The sequence below is a fragment of the Myxine glutinosa genome, chromosome 4, assembly GCF_964187855.1.
Source record: "Myxine glutinosa chromosome 4, kmMyxGlut1.1, whole genome shotgun sequence".
In the NCBI taxonomy this organism is placed as follows: Eukaryota; Metazoa; Chordata; class Myxini; order Myxiniformes; family Myxinidae; genus Myxine; species Myxine glutinosa.
In genome coordinates, this window is record NC_136264.1 from 99,501,663 (window position 1) to 99,527,559 (window position 25,897).

Here is a 25,897-nt window from a genome sequence, read left to right on the forward strand (position 1 = left end):
GGTCTTGAGAACGGAGAGATATTGTTTCCTGGCTCTCCTGAGGGTGGACACACACTTGTTTCGGGCTTTGTGAAAGGAAATGAGATTTCCTTCCGTTGGATTTGCTTTCCAGGAGACGAAGGCAAGTTGTTTCTGGGCAACAGCCTCACCACAAGATTCCGTGTACCATGGACGGGAGGAAGGGTATGACAACTGAAGACGAGATGGGATAAATCTGTGCATGAGAGAGAGCAATTTACTTTGGAAGAATTCCCAGGATGAGTTGATGTCAGAGGTGGTAGAGATGGGAGACCAGTCCAGATGATTGATGGCTGCTTGAAGACCGTGCCAGTTGGCCTGAGTGAAATGCCAGACTCGTCGACGCTGAGCAGGCTCCCTGAGGATGGTCAGAGAGATGTCCACTTTAACAAGGACATGATCAGATGATCCGATCGGAGCAGAAGAAGAGCAGCAGACATTTTCAGGGAAGTTAGTCATAACCAAGTCCAGAAGAGAAGATGTTCCGTTGACTGAGATCCGGGTCGGGAAATTGACAGATTGTGTCAGTCCCAGTGAGTCGCAGAAGTCCTTTGCTGAAGAGCCATGGCTGGTGAGAGAGGTACCCACACCCAGCCAACTGGCATGGTGACAATTGAAATCACCACATATGAGGAAGAGAGAGTTGGGATGAGTAGATAGAAGTTGGTCCATATCATCAGACAGCGAGATGTAGATGGAGTCATCACTGTTTGGTGGACGGTACAACACACATATGAACAAGAGGTGGGAGCGAAGGGGAAGCCGTAGCCAGAGGTATTCCTGGGGGTGAGGTGGAGAGAGTGCAGTGCAGGGCGAGTGAGGAAGAGAGTTTTTGATAAAGATAGCAACCCCGCCTCCAGGACGAGGCTCAGGTCTATCATACCGGAGGAGGGAGTAGCCCGGGAGAGATACTATGGAATCAGAGACATCATAAAGGAGGAAAGTTTCTGTTAAGCAGATCACGTCTGGTTTGACAGAAGCAACCTGTATGGAGAGATCAGTTAAGTTTGAACGAAGGCCCCGGATGTTTGTGGTCCATACCGTTAATGAAGAGGAAGGGGGAGCATCAGATACAGAACAGGGGGGAGGAGGGGTAGGGTAAGATGTGGAAGAGGTGGAAGAGATGGAAGAGGTGGAAGAGAGTGGAAGAGAGAAGAGCTCCACTTTCCTCCCCATCCAGCTGCCACCACGATCCAGCTGCCACCACGATCCCGCTGCCACCACTATCCAGCTGCCACTTTCCTCCTCATCTAACTGCCACTTTCCGCCCCATCCATCTGCCACCACTATCCAGCTGCAACCCTCCTCCGCATCCAGCTGCCACTTTCCTCCCCATCCAGCTGCCACTTTCCTCCCCATCCAGCTGCAACTTTCCTCCCCATCCAGCTGCCACTTTCCTCCCCATCCAGCTGCCACTTTCCTCCACATCCAGCTGCCACCCCACTACCCAGCTGCAACCCTCCTCCCCATCCAGCTGCCACTTTACTCTCCATATAACTGCCACTTTCTGCCCCATCCAGCTGCCACCACGATCCAGCTGCCACCACGATCCAGCTGCAACCCTCCTCCCTATCCAGCTGCCTCTTTCCTCCCCATCCAGCTGCCACCTTCCTCCCCATCCAGCTGCCACTTTCCTCCCCATCCAGCTGCCACTTTCCTCCCCATCCAGCTGCCACTTTCCTCCCCATCCAGCTGCCACTTTCCTCCCCATCCAGCTGCCACTTTCCTCCCCATCCAGCTGCCACTTTCCTCCCCATCCAGCTGCTTGTTTCCTCCCCATACAGCTGCCACTTTCCTCCCCATCCAGCTGCCACTTTCCTCCCCATCCTGCTGCAACCCTCCTCCCCGTCCACCTGCCACTTTCCTCCCCGTCCACCTGCAACCATCCTCCCCGTCCACCTGCAACCCTCCTCCCCGTCCACCTGCCACTTTCCTCCCCGTCCTCCTACCACTTTCCTCCCCGTCCACCTGCAACCCTCCTCCCCGTCCACCTGCAACCCTCCTCCCCATCCACCTGCCACTTTCCTCCCCGTCCACCTGCAACCCTCCTCCCCGTCCACCTGAAACCCTCCTCCCCATCCACCTGCCACTTTCCTCCCCGTCCACCTGCAACCCTCCTCCCCGTCCACCTGCCACTTTCCTCCCCGTCCTCCTACCACTTTCCTCCCCGTCCACCTGCAACCGTCCTCCCCGTCCACCTGCAACCCTCCTCCCCATCCACCTGCAACCCTCCTCCCCATCCACCTGCCACTTTCCTCCCCGTCCACCTGCAACCCTCTTCCCCGTCCACCTGCAACCCTCCTCCCCGTCCACCTGAAACCCTCCTCCCCATCCACCTGCCACTTTCCTCCCCGTCCACCTGCAACCCTCCTCCCCGTCCAGCTGCAACCCTCCTCCGCGTCCAGCTGCAACCCTCCTCCGCGTCCAGCTGCAACCATCCTCCCCGTCCACCTGCAACCCTCCTCCGCATCCAGCTGCAACCCTCCTCCGCATCCAGCTGCAACCCTCCTCCGCATCCAGCTGCAACCCTCCGCATCCAGCTGCAACCCTCCTCCGCATCCAGCTGCAACCCTCCTCCGCATCCAGCTGCAACCCTCCTCCGCATCCAGCTGCAACCCTCCTCCGCATCCAGCTGCAACCCTCCTCCGCATCCAGCTGCAACCCTCCGCATCCAGCTGCAACCCTCCTCCCCATCCAGCTGCAACCCTCCTCCCCATCCAGCTGCAACCCTCCTCCCCATCCAGCTGCCTCTTTCCTCCCCCATCCAGCTGCCACTTTCCTCCCCGTCCAGCTGCCACCACTATCCTGCTGCAACCCTCCAACCTGCTGCAACCCTCCTCCGCATCCAGCTGCCACTTTCCTCTCCATCTAGCTGCCACTTTCCTCCCCATCCAGCTGCCACCACTATCCAGCTGCAACCCTCCTCCGCATCCAGCTGCAACCCTCCTCCGCATCCAGCTGCAACCCTCCTCCGCATCCAGCTGCAACCCTCCTCCGCATCCAGCTGCCACTTGCCTCCCCATCCAGCTGCCACTTTCCTCCCCATCCAGCTGCCACCCCTTGACCCAGCTGCAACCCTCCTCCCTATCCAGCTGCCAATTTCCTCCCCACCCAGCTGCAATCCTCCTCCCTATCCAGCTGCCACTTTCCTCCCATTCCAGCTGCCACCCCTCTACCCAGCTGCAACCCTCCTCCATATCCAGCTGCCACTTTCCTCCCCATCCAGCTGCCACCCCTCTACCCAGCTGCAACCATCCTCCCCATCCAGCTGCCACTTTCCTCCCCATCCAGCTGCCACTTTCCTCCCCATCCAGCTGCCACTTTCCTCCCCATCCAGCTGCCACCCCTCGACCCAGCTGCAACCCTCCTCCCTATCCAGCTGCCAATTTCCTCCCCACCCAGCTGCAATCCTCCTCCCTATCCAGCTGCCACTTTCCTCCCATTCCAGCTGCCACCCCTCTACCCAGCTGCAACCCTCCTCCCTATCCAGCTGCCAGTTTCCTCCCCATGCAGCTGCCACCCCTCTACCCAGCTGCAACCATCCTCCCCATCCAGCTGCCACTTTCCTCCCCATCCAGCTGCCACTTTCCTCCCCATCCAGCTACCACTTTCCTCCCCATCCAGCTGCCAATTTCCTCCCCATCCAGCTGCCACCCCTCTACCCAGCTGCCACCCCTCTACCCAGCTGCCACCCCTCTACCCAGCTGCCACCCCTCTACCCAGCTGCCACCCCTCTACCCAGCTGCAACCCTCCTCCCTATCCAGCTGCCACTTTCCTCCCCATCCAGCTGCCACTTTCCTCCCCATCCAGCTGCCACTTTCCTCCCCATCCAGCTGCCACTTTCCTCCCCATCCAGCTGCCACTTTCCTCCCCATCCAGCTGCCAATTTCCTCCCCATCCAGCTGCCAATTTCCTCCCCATCCAGCTGCCACTTTCCTCCCCATCCAGCTGCCACCACGATCCAGCTGCCACCACGATCCCGCTGCCACCACTATCCAGCTGCCACTTTCCTCCTCATCTAACTGCCACTTTCCGCCCCATCCATCTGCCACCACTATCCAGCTGCAACCCTCCTCCGCATCCAGCTGCCACTTTCCTCCCCATCCAGCTGCCACTTTCCTCCCCATCCAGCTGCAACTTTCCTCCCCATCCAGCTGCCACTTTCCTCCCCATCCAGCTGCCACTTTCCTCCACATCCAGCTGCCACCCCACTACCCAGCTGCAACCCTCCTCCCCATCCAGCTGCCACTTTACTCTCCATATAACTGCCACTTTCCGCCCCATCCAGCTGCCACCACGATCCAGCTGCCACCACGATCCAGCTGCAACCCTCCTCCCTATCCAGCTGCCTCTTTCCTCCCCATCCAGCTGCCACCTTCCTCCCCATCCAGCTGCCACTTTCCTCCCCATCCAGCTGCCACTTTCCTCCCCATCCAGCTGCCACTTTCCTCCCCATCCAGCTGCCACTTTCCTCCCCATCCAGCTGCCACTTTCCTCCCCATCCAGCTGCCTGTTTCCTCCCCGTCCACCTGCCACTTTCCTCCCCGTCCACCTGCCACTTTCCTCCCCGTCCACCTGCCACTTTCCTCCCCGTCCACCTGCAACCCTCCTACGCGTCCAGCTCTCCTACGCGTCCAGCTGCAACCCTCCTACGCGTCCAGCTGCAACCCTCCTTCGCGTCCATCTGCCACCCTCCTACGCGTCCATCTGCAACCCTCCTACGCATCCATCTGCAACCCTCCTACCCGTCCAGCTGCAACCCTCCTACGTGTCCAGCTGCAGCCCTCCTCCCCGTCCAGCTGCAACCATCCTACGCGTCCATCTGCAACCCTCCAACGCGTCCAGCTGCAACCCTCCTACGCGTCCAGCTGCAGCCCTCCTACGCGTCCAGCTGCAGCCCTCCCCCCCGTCCAGCTGCAACCCTCCTACGCGTCCAGCTGCAACCCTCCTACCCGTACAGCTGCAACCCTCCTACCCGTCCAGCTGCAACCCTCCTACGCGTCCAGCTGCAACCCTCCTACGCGTCCAGCTGCCACCCTCCTACGCGTCCAGCTGCCACCCTCCTACGCGTCCAGCTGCCACCCTCCTACGCGTCCAGCTGCCACCCTCCTACGCGTCCAGCTGCAATCCTCCTACGCGTCCAGCTGCAACCCTCCTACGCGTCCAGCTGCAACCCTCCTACGCGTCCACCTGCAACCCTCCTACGCGTCCACCTGCAACCCTCCTACGCGTCCACCTACAACCCTCCTACGCGTCCAGCTGCAACCCTCCTCCCCGTCCAGCTGCAACCCTCCTATGCGTCCAGCTGCAACCCTCCTACGCGTCCACCTGCAATCCTCCTACGCGTCCAGCTGCAACCCTCCTACGCGTCCAGCTGCAACCCTCCTACGCGTCCACCTGCAACCCTCCTACGCGTCCAGCTGCAACCCTCCTACGCGTCCAGCTGCAACCCTCCTACGCGTCCAGCTGCAACCCTCCTACGCGTCCAGCTGCAACCCTCCTACGCGTCCAGCTGCAACCCTCCTACGCGTCCAGCTGCAACCCTCCTACGCGTCCAGCTGCAACCCTCCTACGCGTCCAGCTGCAACCCTCCTACGCGTCCAGCTGCAACCCTCCTACGCGTCCAGCTGCAACCCTCCTACGCGTCCAGCTGCAACCCTCCTACGCGTCCAGCTGCAACCCTCCTACGCGTCCAGCTGCAACCCTCCTACGCGTCCAGCTGCAACCCTCCTACGCGTCCAGCTGCAACCCTCCTACGCGTCCAGCTGCAACCCTCCTACGCGTCCAGCTGCAACCCTCCTACGCGTCCAGCTGCAACCCTCCTACGCGTCCAGCTGCAACCCTCCTACGCGTCCAGCTGCAACCCTCCTACGCGTCCAGCTGCAACCCTCCTACGCGTCCAGCTGCAACCCTCCTACGCGTCCACCTGCAACCCTCCCCGTCCATCTGCAACCCTCCTCCCCGTCCAGCTGCAACCCTCCTACGCGTCCACCTGCAATCCTCCCCGTCCAGCTGCAACCCTCCTCCCCGTCCAGCTGCAACCCTCCTCCCCGTCCAGCTGCAACCCTCCTCCCCGTCCAGCTGCAACCCTCCTACGCGTCCAGCTGCAACCCTCCTACGCGTCCAGCTGCAACCCTCCTCCCCGTCCAGCTGCAACCCTCCTACGCATCCAGCTGCAACCCTCCTACGCGTCCAGCTGCAACTGTGCTTAATTGGTAAAAATGGCTTATAATTGTAAGTTATCGGGACTGCATATATACAGGAACTCTCGTATAGGAGGCGGTGTGCACGTGATCATCTCAATAATGTACGTTCTCAAGACTCCAACGGACTTTTTGAGGCCAGTCCGTGGCCTGCCTTTTTTATAATAAACAAGTACAAAAAGTTTTCATTAAAACAAAAGCCGCGTCGATGTTACACAATGCTTAGATGCAGCTGTGCCTATAACGTCGATGTTATAGGCACAGGACATTCCTATTGATTCGATTACTTGATGTTATTTTTGTGCAAAGTGAAAATATATCTCGGCAATTTCCCGTGTGTGGCGACGAATTTTTAATATATCTCGGCATTTTCCCGTCTGTTATTTCAGGCGGTGTATGACTGACCATGCCGCGATTTAAAAAATATATATCGGCAATTTCCCATGTGTGGCGACACGTGAACGAAGCTATGCTCCTCTCCACATTATTGTGACGACGTATAAATTAAATATTTCATCGTGACGATTGTCATCAAATGGACGAATTTTTAATATATCTCGGCATTTTCCCGTCTGTTATTTCGGGCGGTGTATCACTGACCATGCCGCGATTTAAACAAAATATATATATCTCGGCATTTTCCCGTCTTATTTCGGGCGGTGTATGACTGACCATACCGCGATTTAAAAAATATATATATTCAATGGACTTGAAGTTACAGGCCTTTGAGAATTCATTTCGTTCTATAAAGGGCAACTTTCATCGGATTTTCTTCCCGTTTTTTTTCAACCGAGTCTAAAACTATGTTAGCGACTGTGAAAAATGAAATGATATATCGAATTTGATTTGAAATAAAACTGTGTGAGAGAGGAAGACACCACGGGCCTACAAAACAGGCCTCAAAGCTATGCGAGTTAATAAAATGGTGGATATTTGTTTATATGAAGCCTCTCCCAAAATGGGTGGAGCTTTGAGGTTTTGTCTTCTCTGCAAGAACAAGAAGAAGAACAACAACAGCAGAGCGCACTCTATCCTCTTTGAGCAGCGTCTGCCACGCGGCTAAAAAGGTAAAAAAAATCAAACATTTAAACAGCCTTGGATGTGCACCTTGACCCCATGACCAAGGCACACCGTCTATCAAGACTGTCCCATTAGCATATGCATACACCTCAACCCCAAACCAAGGCTGAAGCACATGGTCATTCAAAACACATGCATCCTGACCCCGAAGGGCCACAATGCATGGTCATACAATACCACCGTGGGTTTTGACACGAGTATATCCAACGGACAACGTGAAATTAAACTGTATTAAAATTGACGATCCCCCCGTTTATTATGCAGAGTTTATAAGCCATGCGAACGTCGTTGGCATAATGTACCGGTACATGCTCGGTTGTTCTGTTTCCCCGCAAACACCGTGTCCTTTGATATCCTGTTCTGACTGAAATTAATATCCTTGAATATTGCAATTCTTACGCTGAAGGAAGGGAGAAAAAAAATCGAGGAAGAAAAAAAAAGGCTGTGACCACTTCCGGTTCCACGCGTGGTTAGCCAATTTTTATCAGCCTGGCTCAAAATGGTTTGATCTGAATAAATTTATTCACTTCAGATATTGATGTGGAAGTGTCGTTCTTGCTGGAGCTTGTTTTATTCGCGTTGTCGCTTCCTTTATCGGTGGTTCCCAAGTATGTATTTCTCGTGTTCATTGTAGTTTGTTTTTCTGCGGAGATCCCTCGAGTCCACCACCTTGTCGTGCTCCTTACTCCATGGTGTGTTCTTTAATCCTTATTTCCTTTCCGCCTTCTCACCTCCACCACACGCACTCCAACCGTAATGTCATTCAACTGTATTTTCTTAAACTTTTAAAATTCTCCATTCATCTTGAATGGTTTTATTACTTGCGAAAATCAAAGATTTTTCAAGTACTGTATATTGGTTGGTCTTGTGTGTTATTATGTCTGATTGGCTGTCAGTCGCCTACAGGTCAGTAAATGGTGGAGTTGGTCATAAGCCAGAAGCCTATTGTTTGTGAGTTCAAAAGGTCAATAGGTCAACATAGGCCAAAGGTCACCAACTTTACAAAATTTCAAAAATGCTCAATTTTCATCCGATTGACTTGAAATTTTAAGAGGATTTGCATATCTGGACGCTGAATTCAACCACCAACTATTTTTGAGGTCATCATGGACATGGGCCAACGACTTATTTTAGGGATTTCGCAAGTATCGTGCTATGTACGACATATTTATTGTTTTATTTATTCACCATCTTATGCGTTCTTCCTTTCGTTCTTTACCCCCTTTAAATTTTGTTTCATCTTCATTAGCAACCTCGGACCGAGGTCTTTTGCGTATTGAAGTGATTGGCGCCGCAATCTTATTATTATATTAGCACTTCAAACCAGGGTGGAGGAACAAACCAGCGGTGGGAGTGGAGAGGAGGAACAAACCATCGATCGGAGTGAAGGGGAGGAACAAACCAGCGGTCGGAGTGGAGGGGAGGAACAAACTAGCGGTCGGAGTGTAGGGGAATAACAAACCAGTGGTGGGAGTGGAGATTGGGAACACACCAACAGCAGGAATGGATAGAGGGAGACTTTGAAAAATAAGGGGCAAGATGAGAGGGAGACCCAAAGTGCTGTGCTAACTAATTCTGTGGGCACAGCCCCACACACTTGCATGCACTTTCATTTGGGAAAATGCTTGATCTGTCAGATGATAACCATCCAGGCAGTCGATCTGTTGTTTGTGGTGAAATGCCTGCGCCACGATTGCAGAATGTATTGCATGACTTTACATTCACTACAAACATGCGCTTTGATCAGCGCTGGAGGAAGATCCACAAGTTGCTGCGTGCACACAGGTCTCTTCGCATTGACGGTGGCTTGCTTTAAGACTATTAACACAGGTTGAGAAAGGTGACATTTACACACACTTACTTGATCCGTAGATGTAGGTGGGATGACCTTTCCAAATAGGTCTGAATTTGAAAGTAGACAAACCTCCAGAAGTAATTGCTCTTTAATCCACATTAGCTGCATAAATGTATAGCATTTTGTTTATTTGGCTGTTATTTGTCTTTTGGAGTTGCTGATGTGCTACTTTGGCAGATTTTTTTCTTTGCACTTGGCATGTCTTGGTGTTGTATTTATGGCCTGAGACAGGGACTGGTTAATTGCAGACAAGTGCGCCATCACCATATGTTCTACTCCCGAGGAGAATGACGGTTGCATCCAGCTGTTTGTGTCCGCTGGTAAGATGATCAAAGCCAACCTGTGTTTGCGGAACTATGGCGTGAGAGCGGTGCAGCTGCGGCGCGTTGAGCCAGCTAACCTGCTCAACGTATTCACTTTGGGGGAAGATGTCAAGCCAGAAAAACCGATGGATATTGAACCCGGTTGGCAAATATTTGAGTGTCTGCTGCTGTTTTTCAGGATAATTGTGCTACGTTGATTTGCTGTCATGTGGCGTGCCTTTCAAGAGAATTATGGAAAGTGAAGTTTCACAGAACTTTTCTGTTAGAATGTTACATGCCACAAACATTGAAAGTATTAGTGTCAATAATTATTTTAACCTTATTCAGACTGCGGATTGTTCACTTTTGAATGGCTGCATGTATTCTACCACATGACACTGTAAGGAGACACCACCACCACCACCACCACCCACTCCATTAAAAAAAATTCTGACACCTCCTTAGTGTACCAGTGACCTAAAGTGCGAAAAGCGGGCTTAAGCAATTGATTCACGTTCGTCCGTCCATCCATCTCTGTCCACAAACGTCAGTTTAAGTTTAAGGACCGACTAAATTTATGATTGAGGACAAATTCCGAAGTTAATTAATTTTATTCGACTTTTACAATCTTTATTTTATTTTAATTGAATTATATACTTCAACACTGTAGAACACAAATCGCCTTCTTTGCACTTCCGATAACCTGCCATTTAGCAGTACTGTAGTTGGACATGTTAATGGAGTGGTGTATAAGGGTGATATATACGACTGCTTCAATGGCACTAAACTTCCGGATTTTTATTTTTTAAACGATCGTATTATATTTATGCTTCCAATCATTATTTTATTTAAGTTGAAGTATAGTAGCAGAGTACTCACCCTATGGGTAATCCTGTTCCAAGCATGCAACACGTCTTCTGGCACATACTTTTATTTGGGTGGTGTATAGGCAACTGACAGCTCAATCGCTCCTGAAAATAAAAAAACAACACAGGTTACATGCATAAAGCAAAAACAAGCGCACTGCTTATAATTCAAAACACCTCACTGCACGGGAAAACGTGGGGATAGGAACACAGTACTGTAATGGGTGGGGACTAAAATACCCTCTCCCACCTGGAGGTGGCGCCACACGATACACATTTCGATAGAGGAGCTGCGTTCCCCCATCCCCCGCCCCCCAATACTACTAGCTAGGATAAAAACACCCCTATACACTAATTGGGGTCATGCTGATCCCTTGGAGCAAATCTGGATGTAATCGGGCCACAACTGTAGGAGTAGTGTGACAAACACACACCGGTCCGTGAGTTATAGTAAATATACGTGAACACTGTGGTTTGTGTGGGGTATCATGTTCTATGAACTCTCTCGTTGTGCATGGGATGCATTTTCCATTTATTTGTTTTATGAGCCAGGTACTCACCATCCTTTTTACTGCTGGCACTTTGCATTTTTCTTTTCCGAGTCATTCTGTGAACTTTATGGAATACTGTTCCTTTGTGTTTTTTTGTTAATTGTCTGCATATGGCCCCACAGTTTGCTTGTGTGTTTCCTCCATTAATAGATACTGTTTAATTTGTCGGTCAATCACAAGGCCTTCATTTATTTTTCAAGGGGAGCATGCAACTCTTGTTGATGGATCTTCAACATAATTGATAATTATTGATAAATGGGCCGTTATGGTCAATGCAAATGAACGTGCACTTTTTCCTCCTTTTTGAAGTTACAATATTATTCCTAGGCTCAGAATGGTCACTCAAGATCACATGTCGGACCCAACACAATGGAGTCTTCCCTCTGACACTCGCTTTTGAGCTTATTGCCGATGGCGATATTACTCCGACATACATCTTGCGCTTTATCTGTGCCACGACAAATTCGAAAATTGGACAGATCCTCACCCCCCTTCGATTCCTTCTCCTGCCCCCCCCCCCCTCCTCAGCACAGTATATTGCAGCTATTGAGACCAATGTGCTTTGGACGAAGACCTAAACAGTAAGATTGTTTTTCCTTTGTGTTTGCTGTGTTGTTTTCTTTGGGGATCGTAATTATTTTGATGACTCTTAAAATGTATGTATTTTTTTTTCTGTTCCGTGGAAACAATATCATTCCATTCAATCAATTTTACCGTTTATTACCTCCGCCACCAAAGGTGGATGGAGGTTATGTTTTCACCCCTGTCTGTTTGTCTGTGTGTTTGTTTGTCTGTCTGTTTGTGAACAAGATATCTCAAAAAGTTGTTTACGGATTCGGAAGAAATTTGGTGGTGAGGTAGTGTATGTGACAGACGAGATAATTCGATTTTGGTGAAGGTCCAGATTCGGATCCAGCTAGTAGAATTTTAAAAGTGATTCTTCACCATTGGGAGATAGGGCCAAAAACGATAAATCAGATTTGCGGACGGATTTGGACGAAACTTGGTGGAGTGCCTGGTTGTATGACAAGGACGAATTTATTAGATTTTGGTGAAGATCTGAATATGGATTCGGAGACTAAAATTATTTAATTTTACAAGTGATTCTTCACCATTGAGAGATCGGGTGAAAAGTGATATATAACATGACATTTAGACTGGAACAATGCGGCTGTCACCAATATGCCTTCGCATAGACCCACCCACAATGGGTAAATGCCCTCGTTCTGTCCTAAAAATAAACAAGTTTGATTTAAACCCCTTCAGCTGTTTTCAAGTATCACATTTTCACCAGCCATGACAGGTTTCACATCGATCTGTGAAGCATTTTCAGAGAAGGATTTTTTTATTTAAAATATCTGCTTTCAAGCTAATATGGCTGCCATACCACATGACATATGACCTTCAAAAATGTACACTCTGCAGTCTGCATGTGTATGGGTAGGGGATCACGTTTGTTTTGTGTTGATCAGATAACGTTAGTTTTTCTATCCAAGATGGGTGCCAAACCACGTGACCTACAACATCATCTTCTTCTTTTTTTCTTTTTTTTTGTATACAAGATCGAGGCTCGTAAAAGAGCTGACATTAATCACACAGAAAGACAAACCGACACATAAAACATATAACATGGGGAGCGGTAGACAAGATGGGGTGAGAGGGGGAGGAACACAAACACAACATCTGAGAGCAGGGACATCGAGAGATCTGTGGGAGGGAGAGGGCATTGGGGGGGGAGAGGCATGGGAAGGGGGGAGGGGGGGTGGGAGAGGTATAAAACATATGGACACTGCCAGGACTTCCAGGAAAGAAGTTGGAATTTCAAACAAGGTGGATCTGGGGTAAATTAGTGGGGGTAGAAAAGCTCAAGGTTTTGGATGGGGAAAGATAAGAGATGGTGGTGAACAGCTGTTTTAAAGACCTGGAGGGAGGAGTGGGATTGAAGGGAGTGTGGGAGTTTGTTCCAGAGGCGGGAGAAAAGAGGAATGAAAGTGTGAAGGTGAGCAGAGAGCCGAGATTTCGGCAGTTTAACCATCAGAGGGTTGCTGGCAGATCTTGTGCGACCTGTAGGAATATTTGGGGGACAAAGCACAGAGAGAGCTGGGGGAGCAAGGCCGGAGAGGAGTCGGTAGAAGACAGAAAGACCACCTACCTGTCTGCGGTGAGTGAGTGAAAGGCCCTCGGAGATTGCTTCATCACGTGAGATTCCAATGATTCTGAAAGCTTTGGTTTCAACAGCGTGAAGCCGAGCTAGGTGTGAGGCAGGAGCACTGGCCCATAGGGGAGAACAGTATTCCATTGAGCTGCGGATGAAAGCCTTGTATGTGGTGAGGAGCTCAGGTGTGCCGAGGCAGGACTTCGCACGACGGAGGATGCCCAGTCGGCGACTGGCTTTGGAGGCCAGCTTGGAAATGTGGTTTTCCCAAGAAAGATCATGGCAGATAGTGAGACCCAAAAGCTTGAGCGACAGAACTTCTTGGAGAGGATTGTTGAGAAAGTAGATGGGAGGGTTGTCCAGTCAATCTTTTCGGAGAGACATAGTAAGAGTGTGAGATTTGTCAGGATTGAAAGACATGTTCCACTTGTTTGACCAGTCTGTGATTTTGTCCAGGTCTTCAGAGAGTGAGGAGGCTGCAGACTGCCGATCTGAGGGAAGAGGAATGGAGCGGCAGAGAGTGGAGTCATCAGCAAAGAGATAGAGAGGATTTTCCAGAGAGTCGGAGAGATCATTGATAAAGACCAGAAAAAGCAGAGGGCCCAGAACACTGCCTTGGGGAACTCCAGCCTGAACAGGAAGGGGAGATGAGAGAAATCCATTCAGGGCCACATGTTGTCTACGACCAGAGAGGAAGTCCGCAAGCTTTGCATGGAGATTTCCATGGATATCATAGGAGGAGAGTTTGGTGAGCAGAGCTGGGTGCCAGACCGTATCGAAGGCACGTGATATGTCAAGGGAGACGGCTCTGATTCCCTGTTTGGCATTGAGGACCTCCATCCATTGTTGAGACAGCAGAAGCAACATGTCCAGAGTAGAATGACCTGGTCTGAATCCAAATTGATGATCGGAGATCAAGCCATTGGAGAAGAGGAAGGATTTCATATCCGAAGCAATGATGGATTCCATGACTTTACTGATAATTGGGAGCAGGCTGATTGGTCTGTAGTTGCAAGGATCTGTTTTTGCACCTTTTTTGTGTAAAGCGGTAAGGTTTGCTGATTTCCAGGATGCTGGCAGATGACCTTGAGCAAAAGAGAGGGTGAAAAGAACAGAGAGAGGGTGAGATAGAGCGGCAGAGCAGGATATTAGGACACGTGGGCTGATGCCGTCTGGTCCAGTTGCAGAATCAGAGTCGAGGTTTGACAAAAACTCCTCCACCTTGTCAGGAGAGAAGGACACAGAGTCCAGGAGCAGTTGGGTTCGACTGGGTAAGGTGGGAACAGAGAGAAATGGGTTTGGGACACAAGATTTTGAGGCAAACACAGAGTCGAGGCATTCGGCTTTGTCACGTGCGGTGTCAACTGTGTAGCCATTTGAGGTAAGGGAGGGGATGGAGGGGGAACAAACACCAGAAACGGATTTGACCAGGTGCCACCAGGATTTGGAGGAAGGAGACAGGTTTGAGAGTTCATTCTTGAGTGTGGAGAGATAGTGCTTCCTGGCACTCCTGAGGGTAGACACACACTTGTTCCGAGCTTGGTGGAAGGAACTGAGATTGCCTTCAGTTGGATTAGCCTTCCAAGAGGCAAAGGCAAGTTGTTTCAGGGCAACTGCCTCACCACAAGATTCAGTGTACGATGGATGGGAGGAAGGGTAAGACAACTGAAGACGAGATGGGATAAATCTGTGCATGAGAGAGAGCAGTTTGCTTTGGAAGAATTCGCAGGATGAGTTGATGTCAGAGGCAGTGGAGATGGGAGACCAGTCCAGATGATTGATGGCTGCTTGAAGACTGTGCCAGTCGGCCTGAGTGAAATGCCAGACTCGGCGACGCTGAGGAGGCTCTCTGAGAATGGCCGGAGAGATGTCCACTTTAACAAGCACATGATCAGAAGAACCGATTGGGGCAGAAGAAGAGCAGCAGACTTTTTTTTCTTTTTTTTCTTTCTTTTTGTATACAAGATCGAGGCTCGTGAAAGAGCGAACATTAATCACACAGAAAGACAAACCGACACATATAACATATAACATCGGGAGCGGTAGACAAGATGGGGAGAGAGGGGGAAGGACACAAACACAACATTTGAGAGCAGGGACCGAGAGACATGGAGACATCGAGAGATCTGAGAGAGGGCGAGGGCTTTGGGGGGGGGCATGGGAAGGGGGGGGGTGGGAGAGGTATACAACATAATATGGAAACTGTCAGGACTTCCAGGAAAGAAGTTGGAATTTCAAACAAGGTGGATCTGGGGTGAATTAGCGGGGGTAGAAAAGATCAAGGTTTTGGATGGGGGAAGATAAGAGATGGTGGTGAACAGCTGTTTTAAAGACCTGGAGGGAGGAGTGGGATTGAAGGGAGTGAGGGAGTTTGTTCCAGAGGCGGGAGAAAAGAGGAATGAAAGAGTGAAGGTGAGCAGAGAGCCGATATTTCGGCAGTTTAACCATCAGATGATTGCTGGCAGATCTTGTGCGACCTGTAGGAATATTTGGGGGACAGAGCACAGGGAGAGCTGGGGGTGCAAGGCCGGAGAGGAGTCGGTAGAAGACAGAAAGACCACCTACCTGCCTGCGGTGAGTGAGTGAAAGGCCCTCAGAGATAGCTTCATCGCGGGAGATTCCAATAATTCTGAAAGCTTTGGTTTCAACAGCGTGAAGCCGAGCTAGGTGTGAGGCAGGAGCACCGGCCCATAGGGGAGAACAGTATTCCATTGAGCTGCGGATGAAAGCCTTGTATGTGGTGAGGAGCTCAGGTGTGCCGAGGAAGGACTTCGCACGACTGAGGATGCCCAGTCGGCGACTGGCTTTGGAGGCCAGCTTGGAAATGTGGTTTTCCCAAGAAAGATCATGGCAGATAGTGAGACCCAAAAGCTTGAGCGACAGAACTTCTTGGAGAGGATTGTTGAGAAAGTAGATGGGAGCGTTGTCCAGTCTATCTTTTCGGAGAGACATAGTAAGAGTGTGAGATTTGTCAGGATTGAAAGACATGTTCCACTTGTTTGATCAGTCTGTGATATTGTCCAAGTCTTCAGAGAGTGAGGAGGCTGCAGACTGCCGATCTGAGGGAAGAGGAATGGAGCGGCAGAGAGTGGAGTCATCAGCAAAGATATAGAGAGGATTTTCAAGAGAGTCAGAGAGATCATTGATGAAGACCAGAAAAAGCACAGGGCCCAGAACACTGCCTTGGGGAACTCCAGCCAGAACAGGCAGTGGAGATGAGAGAAACCCATTCAGGGCCACACGTTGACGACGACTAGAGAGGAAGTCCACCAGCCATGCGTGGAGATTTCCATGGATACCAAAGGAGGAGTTTGGTGAGCAGAGCGGGGTGCCAGACCATATCGAAGGCATGTGATATGTCGAGGGAGACGGCTCTAATTTCCTGTTTGGCATTGAGGACCTCCATCCATTGTTGAGACAGCAGAAGCAGCATGTCCAGAGTAGAGTGACCTGGTCTGAAACCAAATTGATGATCAGAGATCAAGCCATTGGAGAAGAGGAAAGATTTCATATCCGAAGCAATGATGGATTCCATGACTTTGCTGATAATTGGGAGAAGGCTGATTGGTCTGTAGTTGCTAGGATCTGTTTTTGCACCTTTTTTGTGCAAAGCGGTGATGTTGGGTGATTTTCAAGCAGATGGCAGTTGACCTTGAGCAAAAGAGAGGGTGAAGAGAACAGAGAGAGGGTGAGATAGAGCGGCAGAGCAGGATTTTAGGACCCGTGGGCTGATGCCGTCAGGTCCAGTTGCAGAATCAGAGTCGAGGGTTGACAGAAACTTTTCCACCTTGTCTGGAGGAAAGGACACGGAGTCCAGGAGCAGCTGGGTACGACTGGGTATGGTGGGTACAGAGAGGGATGGGTTTGGGACACGAGATTTAGAGGCAAACACAGAGTTGAGGCATTCAGCTTTTTCACGTGCGGAGTCAGCTGTGTAGCCGTTTGAGGTAAGGGAGGGGAAGGAGGGGGAACAAACAGCAGAAACGGATTTGACCAGACGCCACCAGGATTTGGAAGAGGGAGACAGATAAGAGAGTTCGGTCTTGAGAATGGAGAGATATTGTTTCCTGGCTCTCCTGAGGGTGGACACACACTTGTTTCGGGCTTTGTGAAAGGAAATGAGATTTCCTTCCGTTGGATTTGCTTTCCAGGAGACGAAGGCAAGTTGTTTCTGGGCAACAGCCTCACCACAAGAATCCGTGTAACATGGACGGGAGGAAGGGTATGACAACTGAAGACGAGATGGGATAAATCTGTGCATGAGAGAGAGAGCAATTTACTTTGGAAGAATTCCCAGGATGAGTTGATGTCAGAGGTGGTAGAGATGGGAGACCAATCCAGACGATTGATGGCTGCTTGAAGACCGTGCCTGTTGGCCTGAGTGAAATGCCAGACTCGTCGACGCTGAGCAGGCTTCCTGAGAATGGTCAGAGAGATGTCCACTTTAACAAGGACATGATCAGATAATCCGATTGGAGCAGAAGAAGAGCAGCAGACATTTTCAGTGAAGTTAGTCATAACCAAGTCCAGAAGAGAAGATGCTCCGTTGACTGAGATCCGGGTCGGGAAATTGACAGATTGTGTCAGTCCCAGTGAGTCGCAGAAGTCCTTTGCTGAGGAGCCATGGCTGGTGAGAGAGGTACCCACACCCAGCCAACTGGCATGATGACAGTTGAAATCACCACATATGAGGAAGAGAGAGTTGGGATGAGTAGATAGAAGTTGGTCCATATTTTCAGACAGCGAGATGTAGATGGAGTCATCACTGTTTGGTGGACAGTACAACACAGATATGAACAAGAGGTGGGAGCGAAGGGGAAGCCGTAGCCAGAGGTATTCCTGGGGGTGAGGTGGAGAGAGTGCAGTGCAGGGCGAGTGAGGAAGAGAGTTTTTGATAAAGATAGCAACCCCACCTCCAGGACGAGGCTCAGGTCTATCATACCGGAGGAGGGAGTAACCCAGGAGAGATACTAAGGAATCGGAGACATCATGAAGGAGGAAAGTTTCTGTTAAGCAGATCACGTCTGGTTTGACAGAAGCAACCTGTATGGAGAGATCAGTTCAGTTTGAATGAAGGCCCCGGATGTTTGAGGTCCATACCGTTAATGAAGAGGAAGGGGGAGCATCGGATACAGAACAGGGGGGAGGAGGGGTAGGGTAAGATGTGGAAGAGGTGGAAGAGGTAGGGAGAGCTGTTTGAAGGTGTGTCAGAGATTTCAGAATAGCTCGGAGAAAGGGAAGGATGGGGCGGACAAAAGGTTTGATGGTGATTGGGTGAGGCACAATGAGGTGTTATTTGAGGAGGGGTAAGAGCGAGGCAGAAGGTTGGGGGAGATGGAGGTGAGAGTTGGAAGGGGGAAGAAGTGGGGAGGGGTTGTTTGAGGAGGGGGGGGGTAGAGGAAAGTAGAAGGGGAGGAGGCAGCTTTGAGGGGGAGGAGGGGGGAGGGAGAATTGGAGAGGAATGGTATGGGAAGAGATTTTAATGGGAGGGGTTGGGGGGGAGTTTTGAAGGGGAGGAGTGAGGGGGGAGTTTCGGAGGGGAGGGGCAAGGGGGGAGTTTAGGAGGGGAGGGGCAAGGGGGGAGTTTAGGAGGGGAGGGGCAAGGGGGGAGTTTAGGAGGGGAGGGGCAAGGGGGGAGTTTAGGAGGGGAGGGGCAAGAGGGGAGTTTAGGAGTGGAGGGGCAAGGGGGGAGTTTAGGAGTATTTTCAAACTATATGCAGCATTGGTGTTAGGTGATATTTGTAAAATTTGGCATTTATAGGGTAAGCGGTTTCAGAGATATAATTATTTAATATTTTACTTCAATCCAATATGGCTGCCACACCATGTGACCAATGATGTTTTCTTGATAATCTTATAATCGCCATGCCTAGTCAATGACACAAGTAAAGTTTTGAGTCAATCGATTTGGTGGTTTGGGAGAAGATGCTTTTTTAAAGGTTTTAGGTTAAACCCAATATGGCTGCCAAACCATGTGACTTATGATGTCATAAATTTAATATTTCAATACAAATGGGTCATAGATCATGTGCATGCAATTTCAGATTTTTAGGATAAGGAATTCGATTAAAACATTTTTGACTGGTATATCACTTCACCTATGATGTCATCATTGTCATGCTTTTGTTCCCTATTGGAAGTACTTGACAATGTGCCAATTTTCAAAATTTTCCATTCACCGGTTGCCGAGAAATAATTTATTTAAATTTGCGTTTAATCCAAGATGGCGGCCATACCATGTGACCTATGACGTCACAATTATCATAAAAAACATTCTGAAGGGTGTCACTCCTACCCTGAAATTTTTGTCTCAATTGGACATGTGGTTGCTGAGAAAAACGAGGTTTAGCTCGTACGTACGGACGGACGGACGGACGGACAACCCGAAAACATAATGCCTCCGGCCACCTTCGTGGGCGGACGCATAGAAAGTTATTGGCGAGTTATGACTAAACTTGGTAGACGAGTTGGTTCGGTGACAAAAACAAGCCGATTAGATTTTGATTCACGTCCGAATCCAGATCCGGCCTATGGCTGGGATACAAAGCATAAACTGTTCAGCCTGGTGGAGGTATGTGCTCTACCGAGTGCCGTTCTAGTTATATTTACTCTCCCTGGAGATGGGTTTACCATATCGGGAGAATTATGAATCTGCATGTGAACCATCAAAATATTTGTGATTTGCAACAAGTTGAGCTTTTCTGGCTTGTATTTTAATGGAGAAAATTGTATAAATCTTGAAAAATCTGAAGTGGGCAGGCAGGGTCCTGGAAATTTTGTGCTTGCATCTTGTGGTCCATCTCTTATTCACCATAAGACCTAAATGGTGTTTACATCTTATGGTGAAAACGAACATTGTGCTTGCACAGGACTGATGACAATGTGGAGAAAATCATGGAGTTACCAAAGTATTCATGCACAAAGGCTGTACAGATGTTTGACTGTCACAAGAGGAGGGGGGACGTGGTGACCCCAGCCGATTGCGAGATTCAGTACGTATTTCTTTCACGTTTGTCAGGGGAATTCATTTTCTCCTTCTGACTTTTTTTTTTTTAAAGCAACTAACAATTGAACTTTGAGTGAACATTTTACTTCATGCCAATGTAGTTTGAAGATGTAAGCCTGTTGCCTTAACTGAACCTGTCATCTTGAGCATTTTCCTCATTCAATTTGCTCACGGTGTTACTGCAGTCCTCTAGATATCATGTGTGTGCGTGTGTGCATGCGCACACACGTGTTGTGCTTGTGTGCATGCTCATTCCCATGATGTCCTTCACGAAGAGTCGGCGAGCTATCACCGGCATCATAGCGAAAGTCCTGCCCTAACTACTGCTGGGATGGCAATGGCAAACCACCCTGTATAACCGTTGCTAAGAAACTGCTTCAGCAGCACAGATGCTCTATGACAGAGTATGAATGAAAATGAATGATCGTTTTAAGGCAACACCAGGCAACACCAGACTCTATGACAGAGTATATTATGACAGAATACTATATATGACAGATATATTATGACATTATTATGTATATTATGATATTATGATATGATATGATATTATATTGTGTATATGATATATTATGATATTATTATGTATAGTATATTATGACAGAGAGTATGACAGAGTATATGTGACAGAGTATTCTGAAAACATCAGAATCAGAACATATATTTTATAGGTGTGAAGATGTGAATGGGTCTTGACTCTTGAAGTATTGTCCTGTGGTTCCCTCAATTAACACTAAAAGAACCACGGAAGGCAAACGAGCGTTAGTGGAGGCGTTTTGAATCCAACTATGTGGCGGATTATATACGCGAGGGGGAAGAAGAGTACCGACCTATCTGGACGGGTCTCGCCGACGTCTTCACCCTGCAAAAATAAACTCAAACAAAAACCGGGTTTATAAATGTACAGAAAATAATGAAATGTTTTTTTAAAAGAAATGCCGATAACAAGAAAACGCGACGGTAAAACTAAGTTCCTAAAGGATCCTTCACACCAGACTTAAACACAGACGAGGGATAAAATAACGATGGGAAATAATGGTGTGATTTATCGTGCACTTAGCTCTGATCAGCTCATGAGGGTCTCGCCAGGGTCTGCGAATGGGTCCGGCCGGCGTGCGTGCGCAAAACGCGCGTGTTGGCGGGAACTAGACCTCATTGCGCCCGTTCGCGCTGCAGCACTCACACCAGGTCTCCTCACGCCGCAGCGGTTTTGATGTATGCTGTTGCTGATAACTCACCAAATAAGTGATGACACCGGTCCAACGGCTGAGAGGGTGTGTAGGATTGGCGTTCTCAGTCACGTGTTACTTGTAAATGTTGCTTCACGTCACATTGCTTGGCTAGATTTGGCGGTTAATTTTCTTTCAAATACACATACATATGAATGGAGCCGGAATTTAATTGTGGCTTGCATACAAATCGCAAAATTGCTACGGTGGCTGTATTTAAGCTTTCCATCGGCTCCAAATGATAGCTCTGATTGATATTTGTCTGAGTAGGAAGGAACTGACGTCTCCACTGATCTTTGAAAACCATGCCATCAAGTTCCATCTGCTCCTTCATCTGGAGGAGGCTTGCACCAAACCTGAATCTTCCACCTGCAGAATGCAGAACATCTCCAAGATGCCGGAACTCCTACTTTTAAAAGTGAGACTCATGAAAAAAGAAATTTGTGGGTGGGATGTCAGTGTTGTTCATTATCATTTTGAAAAGGATATTGTTTATATTTAAGTCTGTGCTGGCTGGGGTTGGACCTTGACTATGTCAAAGAGAAATGTTGGATTGATTTCATATTGCTTTTGTATACCGACAAAGTCGCCAGAAACACTGTTTTCGGGTTGTCCGTGCGACGTCCATCAGGTCCATCATAGGTTTTCGTTACCGCAATTGCTTAAGAACGGCTGAAGGGATCGAAGTCAAACTTGGAAAAAGTATGTATGATGATGCAAGGATCAACCGATTCGATTATGGAGCAAAAGTTCAAAGGTCTCGTTCGGTAAAATTTCTGTTACCGAGCTAACTTGTGAACCAGTGATGGGGCTTTGACCAAAGTTGGTATAAATATGTATTATGATGGAAAGATGAACCGATTTGATTTTGACATCAAAAAGTAAAAGGTCAAAGTCTGTAATAGGTTTTTCGTTACTGCGAGAAGTTGAGAACGGCTGAAGGGACTGAGTCAGTTCTGAAGTCTGCTGAAGGGAACTCCACTTTCTTGGCAAAATCTGCTTCAGGAAGCTCTCGTGAAACGCGTCTGATAACGGCCCTCAGCTCGTAAGGATAATTGGTTCCGAGTTCATGATTATGGTGCAATCTTTTGTCAGCAGCTCATGAAATGGTTACAGGGAGGGGGGGGGGGGGGGAGGAGGCCCTCCCCAGTAAGACCTCACCAAGTTCTTGTGCCCGTGGTCCAGGCTGTGGGAATAATGCATTCGTGGTTGAGGAAAATATTTGGCAGACGGTGTGTAAAAAGGAATGTGGAATGATAAAACATCATATTTGGGGTTGCTCGCTGCACAATCGCAAAGCAGGTCTATCAACATGGACTTTAGACAGTTAAACTAAATAATAAAACTATGATACAAGTGCTTAACTATGGGCGGATTCATTTGGAACTCGTAACCTCAACACAGGATGATTTATTTGGTTCTTGTAACCACAACAATATATTATGATGCAAAGATGAACTGATACGATTTTGGCGACACGTGTCAAAGGTCAGCGGTCATGTTAGGTTAAAGTGTGATACTTGAGAATAGCTGAAGGGATTTAAATCAAACTTGGTACAAGTATGTGTGATGATAGAAGCATATCTATCATAGGTGGAGGTATATCGTTTGACGTCGCGATAGCGAAGAAACGAAGAGTACAGTTCTCGTTTTTTGGTTATTTTGATTGGGAATGTACAAGTATATAAATACAATTTTATTATTGTCAATCATGGCTGACACTTGTGCTCACACAGTTTTTTTGTGATAGGTGCCTAGTTTGGCAGATAATTTGCCATCTGTTCCATGGGGTAATGCTCTCTTAGTGGGATATCTGGATGATCACTGCGTACCACGTCATTTCCATGGATACATCAATGATGTAGATGTTGGTGTCATCAAGATTGGCTTCAACAAGAGGTTGGTTGGGATGGGTGGATGGAAGTTGAAACATGTTGCAGCTCTATTAATGCAGGTTATAATAATGTGTGTTCCAGGTGATCATTCGGGGAGCTTGCACAAAATTGATTGCATCACTAATTTTTCAAGTCCAGATTGTGGTTATCCTTTTGTAAACTTGATTTTTTTTTTCCTCACATTTTAAATCCTGATTAAATTGGTCACAGCCTAGGATTTATATGACTTTGAGCAAGAAGTTCTTCATTTTTTTCATAACAAAATTTTATTTCTGTGAAAGCTGCACTCGGTTGCATTCTACCATTTGGAATATGAATTGTCACGAAAATGCGTGCTCGGTGTGGGGAGAAGTCTGGCGCATCTCTCAATCAGCCATGGGAGTTCCAAATTGAGCTAGGTATAGGAGCAAGTAGGCCCTTAATTCAGCTCGGGATGTCAGGACCGATTGGCCAGCATGATTTGCGTGTGTGGCAATGTGTGTATTAGGCTTGGGGGATTCGGCAAATGTGAGAATCACTTCCATTCCAAACTGCTGTTTCGATTCTGATTCTTCACCAAAATTAAATAATTTCGTCCTTGTCACACACCCAACATGCTCATTAGTTTCTTTCCGAATCTGTCTAACTTTTTGAGATATCCTGCACACAGACAAATGGGTGAAAACATGACCTCCATCCATCTTCGATGGTGGAGGGAATAAAGAGAAATAACTCGAGCATAAAATTTATGTTCATAAGTAAATAAAGTCGCAGGGGAGAAGGGAGGGAGGTTACCCTGGGTATTGCCAAAATATATGCAAAATTTTGTAAGATTGGGTAAAAATGGTAAATCTCCCCTCCCTCAACCCCCACTCATAGACATAGGGGGTGATGGTTCCTTGTGCCCGTGACCTGACCGAAGATACCACCAACACTTAAGCAAAATGTGGTGCAGATCGGCCCAGCCCTGTTTTTTGTATGGTTTTTTCACACCTACAAAGTGCAAACAAACAGAGAATCATCGTATTTAATATAGTAGGACAACTTGAAGAGGAGTCTCAGGAGAATGGGGGATTGGAGGGAAGACATTTTAGTCCGGACCCACATCGTAATATCCCCCCAATGCCACACTCCGAGCCAGAGCGGATGACTGGCGAAACGGGAGGTGCCTACACTAAACTCCTCCAAGTTATTGTTGCATTTGTGGGGGTAGGGATACTTTAGTCCAGGTGGATTTGTATAGATTAGCATGCTCCGATTGTCGTGAAGAAGAAGAACCACCATGTCATACGTGGGGAATTTGTTTAGCCCGGATGTCGTGTAAGGTGTATCTTCGTCCCCATTACGAGGAGTGGGGTATGTTAATTTTCTCATGGATTATGGGTAATTTATCCCTTGTATGTCGTTACCTCTGTAATTTATTTCCTCCTAGCAGAAGTACCCGGCATGGAGAGGAGGGGGAAGGGGAGGGGAGGGGAATGGGGGGAGGGAAGGAGGGGGGGTGAGGGGAGGAGGGGTGGGGGGAGGGGAGGAGGGTGGGGGGAGGGGAGGAGGGTGGGGGGAGGGGAGAAGAGGGGGGAGGGGAGAAGAGGGGGGAGGGGGAGGGGAGGAGAGGGGGGGAGGAGAGAAGAGGGGGGAGGGGGGAGGGGGAGGGGAGGAGAGGGGGGGGAGGAGAGAAGAGGGGGGAGGGGGGAGGGGGAGGAGAGGGGGGGAGGGGAAGAGAGGGGGGAGGGGAGAAGAGGGCGGGGAAGTACCCGGCATTCGGGGGAGGGAGGGGGAGGGGGGAGGGGGGAGGGAGGGGGAGGGGGGGAGGGGGGGAGAGGGGGGAAGGGGAGGGGAGGGGGTGAAGGGGAGGGGAGGGGGGGGGAAGTATCCGGCATTGCCGGGCGGGGAAGAGGAGGGGAGGGGAACGGGGGGGGGGGGGGAGGGGAGGAGAGGGGAGTAGAGGGGGGGGAGGGGAAAAGAGAAGGGGAAGTACCCGGAATTCCATGTATAAACGTGAGGGAGAAGAGGGGGAAGGGGGATGGGGAGGGGGGAGGAGAGGGGGGGAGGGGAGGAGTGGGGGGAGGGGGATGGGGGGAGCAGAGGGGGAGGGAGAGGAGAGGGGTGGGAGGGGGAGAGGGGGAGCAGAGGGAGGGGGGAGCAGAGGGAGAGGGATGGGAGAGGAGAGGGGTGGGAGGGGGGGAGGGCGCGCGAATCATCGAATCAGCGAGCTGCTCTGCCACCGATTCAGATTCCGTGTATAATATTCCTCGCTGAAAAAAAATATGGATCCAAAGATGAAAGAAAAAAAAACCTATGTGATGTGAATGGCAATGTTCCTCGCTGAAATGTGAAAAAACGCAATCGCGCGGCAAGGAACATCACGTGATCGCTCTGAGCGATCGATTGCAACTCTGCGTCGTGTCGTGGGTGTGGCCAACGTGGCCTCATGCTCCCAGGTGATTGGCTAACTCGAGCTCGAGAGAGCCATAATGCGCTACGTTATGGCAAAAAATATGGATCTAAAGATGAAAGGGAAAAAAACCTATGTGGTGTGAATGGCAATGTTCCTCGCTGAAATGTGAAAAAACGGAATCGCTTTTCGCTCTGAAATACGTGCGAACGCAATCGCATAACTGAGTTAATGGTGGCAAGGAACATCACGTGATCGCTCTGAGTGAATCAGCGCGCTGCTCTGCCATTCCGGTCATAATATTCCTCGCTGAAATGCGCTGAGGTTAAAATATGGTTTAAAAATATTATGAAATACATTTT

The 25,897-nt window shown here is 49.2% G+C and overlaps 1 protein-coding gene across 6 annotated transcripts in view; it reads left to right on the forward strand.

Annotated features, from left to right (window-relative positions):
• Window positions 1-11,438: 11,438 nt before the first annotated feature.
• The window catches only part of LOC137425048 (putative helicase MOV-10), a 62,517-nt gene continuing 48,058 nt past the window's right edge, over window positions 11,439-25,897 (forward strand). For 4 of the 6 annotated variants that reach the window (XM_078776218.1, XM_078776216.1, XM_078776219.1 and 1 more), the window contains exons 1-2: window positions 18,858-20,023; window positions 21,537-21,684. The gene's annotated coding sequence lies outside the window, so the exon portion shown is untranslated. Of the gene's footprint in view, window positions 11,458-18,857; window positions 20,024-21,536; window positions 21,685-25,897 lie in introns of those variants that run through there. The other 2 variants (XM_078776217.1, XM_078776221.1) reach the window with 2 other exon arrangements.